This window comes from Dasypus novemcinctus, chromosome 24, assembly GCF_030445035.2.
Source record: "Dasypus novemcinctus isolate mDasNov1 chromosome 24, mDasNov1.1.hap2, whole genome shotgun sequence".
In the NCBI taxonomy this organism is placed as follows: domain Eukaryota; kingdom Metazoa; phylum Chordata; class Mammalia; order Cingulata; family Dasypodidae; genus Dasypus; species Dasypus novemcinctus.
This window is the reverse complement of record NC_080696.1, coordinates 10,856,796-10,866,346: the sequence shown is the minus strand read 5'-3', so window position 1 is coordinate 10,866,346 and position 9,551 is coordinate 10,856,796. Positions and strand designations below refer to the sequence as shown.

General features: G+C 39.9%; 1 pseudogene; it reads right to left on the bottom strand.

The window, feature by feature from the left end:
* Nucleotides 1–3,097: 3,097 nt before the first annotated feature.
* LOC101413347 (small ribosomal subunit protein eS7-like) lies at nucleotides 3,098–8,991 on the bottom strand (annotated as a pseudogene).
* Between the last annotated feature and the right edge of the window lie 560 nt (nucleotides 8,992–9,551).

Genomic DNA, 9,551 nt, shown 5'->3' with positions numbered 1-9,551 from the left:
AAGGGATGCCTGAGGCTACTGGAAGCTGAGAGAAGTGAGGAAAGCATCCTGATGCGCCTCTGGCGGGAACCTGTTCCTACTAAACACCGAGAGTGCAGACTTCTGGCCTCCAGAACTGCAGAAGCAGCAGTTTCTGTTGTTTCAAGCCAAATAATTGTGATCATTTGTTACAGCAACCCCAAGAAACTAACACAATATGCCTCTCCAAACTCTCATTCTTTTCCCAAGTTTTACCCTGTCTGTTTCAGAGCAGAGGATAGAGGGCTAGGCCCTTTCAGGTGAACTCCAATTATTTAATGAGACTCTGAATTGGTGTGGCCAGGGTTCAGGTCACCAGACTGATGCAACATCATAAAATCTCAGGTGGCGTTTCCTTCATCTAGAGAACAACACTGTGAAGTTCTATATAGGCAGTGATGAGAGGTTCACTGCCTCAACCATATGCAGGAAAGCTGGGCCACCAGCGTTTAGTTGCTGACCCTACCTGGCCCGGGCCGAGAAGCCAAAGGCACACTTTCGTGAAAGAATAGACAGGCTGGGAGCCTTTATCTGCTTTTCCATCCCTCAGAGGGTCTGGGCTTGGTTTATGCATTTTTGTTTTGTTTTATTTATGCTTCACTCTTTTATTTTTAACTGGGATAAAATACTTTGACATACAATGACCCATATTAAAGTGGCATTTAGTGCATTCACAGTGTTGTACAACCACCATCTCTCTAGTTTCACAAATTTTTCATTGCCCCAGAAGAACACTGGAAACCCATTAAGTCATCCCCACATTTTATAAAAACTGGACTCGCAGCCCATTCTCGCCACAATTCCAGATTCCCCCATTTTACTCAAACAATCCTAACTTGTACATCAGGGGAGGAGAAGACTGGAGCAATGAATGTAACACAAAGCAGAACTACCAACATACATTTTGAAAAGAAATATTTATACAAGGCAAAAATAAAAGGCCCAGGCATGGATCAATCTTTTCAGAAACTTATGATACAAAGGGATTTTAGTTTTATTGCTTATAGGATTTATACAGAGTGAAAAGGGGACATGAAAGGCTTTCTATGGGTGATTGATTACCGGAGTGAATGATTAAGGAAATATCAATTCCCTTTAGGAGAAACCAAACCCCAGTGGCTCTGAAAAGAGACTCAGAAAAAGAGTTACCTTTGATACATCCCTCCAGACTAGGTGCCACGGTCTTAACTCTAATATGACTCTGTATTAACACCTGAATAGAATACCCACACCCATGGATCACTCCAGATAGAAGGTTTTACAGGTTGCAAATCTAAATTCAAAACTTCCATGGCATACTGGAAAGAGGTTGGGGTGAGACAGGTGTGAGTTCAAGTTCAGATTTAGCCACGTTATGGATATGAGGTCTTAGGAAAGTTATTGGCCATTTTTCTTCTCTAACGTATATTTGCTTAATCTGCTAAGAGAAGAAACTAGCCTCTGTGTCACAGATCTGCTCTAAGAAATAAATAAAACATTTGACAGCCAGCTTCCCACCCTTCATGGTTGCTAACCATGACGTGAGCTTGGTGCGCCACGTTTTACTACAGGTGCACAATAGTAATTACAGAGGCCGGTAATTATGGAGAACCAGGGGTGGTCAACCTTTTTCTACAAAGGACCAGAGAGTACATATGTTGAGTTTTGTGGTCCATCCGGTTTCTGTCACAATCACTCAATAAAACCTGTTAGTGTGAAAGCAGCCAAAGCAGTACTAAATGAATGATGAGTAGCCATGTTACGATAAAACTTTATTTATTAAAAAAACAGGTGACAGGCCAGATAGGGCCACATGGTGTAGTTTGATGCTCTTTGCTGTAGCCTCTCCTTGGTCATGGCAATAAGGGGGTATTTCATTGGAAGATATAACTGTCCTCCATGATGCTAGCCTCAAACATTAAGCAACAATTCCTGAATCCCAAACTATGCTTAGAGATTTCCTATGAGATTGAATTTACTCATAAGTTTAGCTGTTGTCTCCTTACTAGGGCTATCTAAAGATACAAGTTCAGACATTTGCCATTTACTATGTACATTGTATTGCTTCCATTTTTTTTTTACTAAAACCATATTTTTCAATGTTTAAGGAATCTTGCTTGATTTTTGTGCCCTTACACTTAATGGGTTTATAAACCTAATACCTGTGTGATGTTATCTTCCTAAATGCCAGCCTTTTAAAAAACAGAAATGTGATTGTTGTCTTGTGAGCACTCAAATCCCTTTCCAGGGCCAACACATTCTATCTCTTGGACTCTCACCTTTATAAAAATGGTTTAAACTATATGAGTATAATTTACATATAGGAAAGCCTATGGCTCCTCAATCTCAGTGAATTTTAACATAGGTATGTACCTTTATAACCACCACCCAGGTTCAGATCCAGAGCATTCCCAGCACCCCAGAAGACTCCCTTTCCCCTTGCAATGATACCACCAGAAGGGCAACCATTACTCTTTGAGAAGTTTTCAAAAACTCAAGTAACTCCTGTTACCAGATACTTTCCTGTTCTCTTATTTTCTGAAAGGACTCGATAAGTTCATCAGGCATCATTTTCTCTTACCAAAAAAAATATTTTGTCTCACCTCCAAATGTTCTGTTCGATGAAACATTGGATGAACCAACCTTCTGCAGAAAACCCACCCCTTGCCAGGTGTGCAGATAAGGCCCACTGTCTGAGTTGCCAGGGTCATTCTCCTTGGAAAGACTTCCCATGGATGGAAACCACACTGGCAGGCCTCCAGCCTACAACCCAGCACGCACCACTGCACTGCTGCACTGTGATTTCACAGTTTTGCCAAGAGCACCCCAGTTTTATCCTTGAACTACTGCAGCTTCTTAACAGATGTGTTTCTGTGTAATTTGTGCAATTTGAATTTTATATCTTTTTGAAATGAAATACTTATAACAAGCCCTGGAATGTAAAATTTTTTAAAGCAAAGAAACTCCCTTGAAAAGCAGGACGTTTAATAGTGAATATCTGTGGAAATGAGGAAATTGAGTAACTTTTGACTATCAATATCTTCAAATATCTGATTCGTTATTGTTTTGCGAATGATTATTTAGTCAATTTGGCTTACAGCTAAAACTCTGGAAATCCAAAGTTAACATCCTTGCCAGTGTGTTTCATATACACACTAGAAAATTTTTCAACCTTGTGTTCTACATTGTTCTTCTGTGCTTTGTCTAAATGAACTTTTATAAGCCGCTGCCATGCAGTTGTATGCAGATTCTTTTGCCCACAATTTCACTTGGGAAGACCAACTCTTCAAGGGGTGCACCATGCACAGCTGTGAGAGTACGGCCTCTGGGACGCTTTTGCTTATTTTTTGTATGACTTTTCTGAGTTGGCTTAGGCAGAATTCTGAGCAGTAAAGACAACATGCTTTCCACTGAAGTTTTTCTCCAATTCACATATTAGTCAGACTAGGATTTCTGGAAAGACTTCAGATGAGGAACGGGAACAAACTTTAAACTAGCCTTCCAACCACCACCAACGTCCATTTCCTTGGCAGCTGGTGTATCAATTTCCCTTAACTGAGCCTTCAGGTCCAAGCTCATCTCCAGTTCTAGAAGTCCCTGAGAAACGCCAGACTAAAATTCATCTGGCTTTTCGCCATCTGGTTTCACAGCCTCTGCTCCAACTGAACACGGCCTTTTTCTGGTGGCGCGTCGGCCCAGGAAGAGCTGTCTGATTCGTTTTCAAGCAATGTGCACCTGTAGTGTGAATGATAATAAGTCATGTTCAAATGCCCACACATTCCTTTAAAAGGACGTCAATATGCACGAGGGAGAAGCATTTGAAATTTGACTCAAGGTCGTGAAACTTAAAAATTTAGAATTTAACCCAAAGAATTAATGTGGCAATGATATACTCATTATTTGGGACAGACATATTTAATGATAACGTTGATTGGATCTAGCATATGCATATATATCTATTTGTAAATGTAGTGCATCGCTTAGCTATTGATGTATAACAAACTACCCCAAAACCTAGTGACTTAAAATAAAAATCAGATAGCTCCTTGCTCTGTGACTCAGGTGAACAGGCTGCTGAGTCGGCAGGACTGGCTGATCTGAGCCGGGCTCACTCATGCATCTGCGATGGGGTGGGGCTAGCTGAGGACTTGCTTCACTAGGCAGGTCTCTCTCTGTTCCACACGTCCTCTCGTCTTCCAGGAGGCTAGTGCAGCCTTGTTATCTCCTGGGCAGCTTTCCTAGTGAGAACAGAAGCAAGAAAGGCCTCTTGAGACTGAGGTGACAAACTGGTGCAATGTTATTGCTGCCATGTCCAATCCACCAGAGCAAGTCAGGAGGCTGACCCTGACTGAAGAAGCAAGAAGACAGATACCACCCAGCGGGAGAATCTGTAAAGTCAAATTGTAAAGGACAGAATGAGTAGTAAAGAATTGGGGCCACATCTTCTCAGTCATTCTCCCTAACACACATATGTATGTGTGAATATTTAAATACTTATTTACAAATTCTATACAATAAAAAGTTTCCCACATTGTGGTGCTGTGAATTTATTGTCTTTAACGATTTACTCCAATGAAGTTTTCAAACACACAATTAAGTTTCACTATTTCCCATGGTGGAATCATCTTTTCAATCCTGGCCTGTCTGTGAAGAATTAAAAGCAAGCTTTTTGGACTTCCACTTCCAGCCAATACAGAATAATAAGAACTAGATTTATGCGCCACCTGAAACAACCAAAAGACAGGCAAAATATCTGAAACGGATTTTAAGAAACTGGGTATCAGGCAATAAAGGACAGTGATCTCTGAGAGACAGGAAACAAACGAGGTTAGCATTCTGATTGCCCCTTAACTGCCTGGTCAATAGAGAATCTTCTCCATAGTGAAGAGAGGGGCCACTCGGAAAAAGACTGGAAAAGTCCCTGAGTTTTGAGAAGGTAGAAATGAGAGTCTTGGGAGGTCATAGCAGTTAGAGCTCACAGGACAGGGTCCAAAGAGGAGAGACTGGGGAAGTAATGGGCATAGAGAGACCAGGAAATCAGCAGGCAGTCCCACTTGAGCAATCCTAAGTGGGTAAATATCATGTATGGGATATTGTGCATGTGTGTGGAGAAACTCACCAAGGCTTGGGAAAGCATCATCTGAAAGAATTAGAGGAATCAGTTGCTCTTAATCTATTCCAACACTTGCTATTAATGGTCATTCCAGTAGATCTGTATTGATACCTATTGTGGTTTCAGTTTGAATTTCCCTGACAACTTAAGTTGTTGAACACCTTTCATGTGATTATTAGCCATTCATATATCTTCTGTGACATCCATATTCAAGTCTTTTGGCCATCTTTAAAAATTAGTTTGTCTTTTCCTTATTGGTATTTTAGGAAAGTAACATATTCATTATTCTAAAATTAGTAAAAAGAATGTTGAAATAACTCACTTAAAATCAATAATAAAGACCTTGACACAAAATAAAAATAAGCGAAGTATTTGATTTACAGAAAGCAAAATCCAAATATCCAATAAACATGAAAAGATATTCAACCTCATTGAAATTCCAGGAAACATAAAACAACTATGGATTGCCAATCACATTCAGCAATTAGGCAAAACACAAAAGTCTGATGTAACTAAGGGTTGGTGATGGTGAGGGAAACTGAGCATCTTTACACATACATGGTGAGCTTAAAAACTGGGACTACTCCCTCGAAGACCCATCTGACAACACTTAGCAAATTGAAAATGCAATTTAGCAATTTTTCTTCATTGAATATATACAATAGGAGACACACATGAAACTTTTCATTGCAACCTTATTTATAATAGCAACAAATTGGGAAGAAAAACATGAATAACCAACAATTGAGAACTGGAAACATAATTGAATGTTCTAGAAAAATTAGCATGATCTACAGCTCAGTATTTTCACATAGACACACCTTGAAAACACAATTTTGTATTACAAATGAAAACATACATGTAGAATATTTCAAAAGAACAGTGAGCAATATTAATTAGTGGTTCTCAAAGTGTGGTCCCTGGGTCAGAAGCACTGGCATCGCCTGGGAGTTTGTTAGGACTGCACATCCTTGGGCCAAGCCTCAGACCTACCAAGTCAGAATCTCTTGGGATCAGGCCCAGCAATCTATAGCTTAACAAGGGGGTATAGGAGATTCTGATGCATGCTGAAGTTTGAGAACTATGTATTAAAGTTCCAAATATTATATAAATACATTGTTACTAAAAGTATAATATAATGATCTGGAAAAATACAAATAAATTTCTTGATAGTGGCTGCTTTAGGGGTTGGAGCTAAACCAAGGTCTTCAAAAATCTGCATTGCCATGTTTGTAAATATAAAAACAAACTTGAAGCAAGAAGGACAAAATATTAATATTTGTGCATTGCTAGTGATGAGTATCTGAGTCTCTTTAAAATTATTCTCTGTGTCCTTCTGAAATTTTTTAAACGTTTCAAAATAAGAAAAGAGCGACCGAGAAAATGATCTAAATGGTGTTGAATAGTGCAGGAATTCAATGTAGAAATCAAAACATCTTACTTCTCTGTCAAGTTTTCAAATTTAATTGAAGAATATCTTGATATTGAAAGACAAGCTCTTTAAAAACAAAACTTAATAGAACCCATGATTTTCTAATCATTTACAATTGTTCAATTTGCTGAATCAAAATTTTTGTGATTTTGCAGCTGAGAACAACATGGAGAACTAAATCAGAGAGCAAGGTGGATGTTAAACTGCAATTTTCATCTGTAATCTCAATTTCAGCTCTTTAATTTTTTATCAGAACAGCTCCTTGATTTCATTGATTGTATAAAGAAAAGTTGAAATTATATAAAATACACTTATTTGAACGAAATGTTGCTTTTATGTGATGGGATTGCGTAAGACTGCATATGAACAAGATTCCTCATTGCTTCACAACTGGACTGGAAAACACTGTTCACTGCATTCCCTTCCTCCCCCAACACCCACACCTTCGCCCCCCAAAATGACCCTGCAGTGTTATTCAAAATCTTCAGAGACCCGGATTTACCAGCAGCTTAGTAAGGATGATCTCGGTCTCAGAAGTCAGATCTCAGTCCATCTTGCCTAACGTCGCCCTCTGCCACATGGCAGTTCTGAAAACAGAATAACCTCTTCCTGTCACCTACAAGATCGTCCCCCAAACAACGTGTTGAAGTATACGTCACTCTTCAGTAACTGAAAGCTAAGCCAGTGGCAGTCCACTTAGGCTCGGCTTGCATATAAACACTGACGTTCTCTGGGTAGCACAAAAGAATTCTCAGAACAGTCCTTGACCCCAAAGGCTTGCATTTTCGTTAAGGCTGTAAGAAGCGTCCCCTTGCAGCCTCTTGCAGAGAGACCACACGATGCAGTGGGAGTCTCTATAGTGATCATGCCGTGTTCAAGCATGTGGGTGACTGAATGCAGAAGAACTTTTAAAAAGAGAATTCAGGGCGTGCTAGAATTATTGGCAGGAAGGTTTCAGGGGAGAAGTGGATCTTAAACATTAGGCAGCAGGGGGCGGATGTGGCTCCAACAGCTGAGCACCCACCTCCCACCTGGGAGGTCCCGGGTTTGGTTTCTGGTGCCCTCTGGAAAACAACAACAACAAGCAAAAACAAAAGAAAAAACCGACTCAGGGAAGCCAAAACTGAATGTCACCTTCCCTGGGTTCAATTCCTGGCCACCGGTACCGGAAAAAAAATTAGGCAGCGTTGAAAAAAGCCCAGGGCAGGAGGAATAACTGAGCAAGGGGAGAATAAACTGTGGTTGCGAGGATGAAGGCTGCGAGCATCAGCCCGTGGGAGCCGTAGAGAGCTGCGGCGTGGAGGAGAAAGCAGGCTGTGAGTCCAGGGCACCGAGAGATCTAAGAGCGCACAAGCCCCACGTTCCCTTATTTAAAGAATTTTTATTTATAAATGTACTCAATTCACATCACAGACCATTAGGGAAATAGTGCAGGGAAAGCAAGATCCTCCCAGATTAATCATCGTTATGAAACCAGTATGAATATTGTACTTCCTGTCTTTGTTCCACAATAGCTCTGTTTTCTTCTCATTGCTTTTTTAATTATAAAAATAATACATGTTCATTATAGGAAATGACCAAAAACTGTGAAAAATATTTATTATGTGCCAGGCCCTGGCCTAAGTGTTTTACTTAACTTTAGCCCATGTGGGCTCCTGAACAACCTCATTATCTTTATTTTACAAAGTGAGAAAATTTAGCACAGAGGGGCTAAGAAACTTGCCCAAAGCCACACAGCACATAGGTGGTGGTGTTCAGGATATGAACCCAGGAATGGAAGCATCAGAGCTCACGTGCTCAACCACTGCAGTGGGCTCTCTGCCTGGTTCTCTTACAAAAATGTAAGTTTGATTGCTGCATTAGAGTCAAGGGTTTGTATGTATCATCAACCTTCTAGATATTCCATCAGCTATTTCATCCATTTGAAAATTTTTACATTTATAATATTCTGTGCAATATTGACCATACTTGCACAGAAATCTTTACAAAAATGTTCAGTTATCTCAGGATACGTTCTTATAAGTAGAACTACTAAGGTAAGTATAGGAAAAATTTAAGGCTTTTATGTTGCCAAAATACTTCCAAAAATGTACCCATATAGAAAATGAGCCCACCCCCATATGTAACAAGCAGACTTTATTGTATTGTTTCCAAATCTAAGAGTCATCTTTTTAATGAAGTTTTTTTATTTTGAAATAATTGTAGATTCACATACAGTTGTAAGAAATAATACAGAGAGAAATAATGCATCCTTGACTCATGTGCCCCAATGAGCACATCCTGCAAAATTTCAGGGCAACCTCCCAACCAGGAGATTGACGTTGACACAGGCAGGATACAGAACATTCTCGTCCCCACAAATAGCCTCATGCTGCCTTTTCATAGCAACACCCACTTTCCACCTGCAGCCAGGTAACCCCTGGCAACTGCTAATCTCCATATCTATCATTTTGTCATTTCCAGAATGTTACATAAATAGAATTTTACAGACTATAACCACTTGGGTTTTGCTTTTTTCACTCAGCATAATTCTTTGGCGACTCATCCACGTCTCTGCAGGTACCAGTTGTAGGTCTCTTTTTTCGGCCAAATGGTATTCCATGGTACGGAGCACAGTCTGCTTACCCATTCACCCTTTGCAGGGCATCTGGGCTCCTTCCAGTTTGGGGCTATTACAAATAATTCTCCCTTGGACGTTCATTTCATGTTTTCGTGTGAACATACATTTTTATTTCTCTGGGTTAAATGCCCAAGAGTGCAATTTCTGGGTCATATGGCAGTTGCCTATTTATTTTTATGAGAAACTGCTGAACTGTTTTGCAGAAGGGCCATACCATTTTACCTTCTCACCAATTAGGTGTGAGGACTCCAGTTTCTCCACATCCTTGTCAGCATTTGGTAATGTCATTATTTTTTATTTTAGCCATTCTGGTAGGTGTGTAGTGAAATCTCGTGGTTTTAATGGATCATATTGTTTTTAATCCTTGCTAATGTAATGCAACAAAAGGA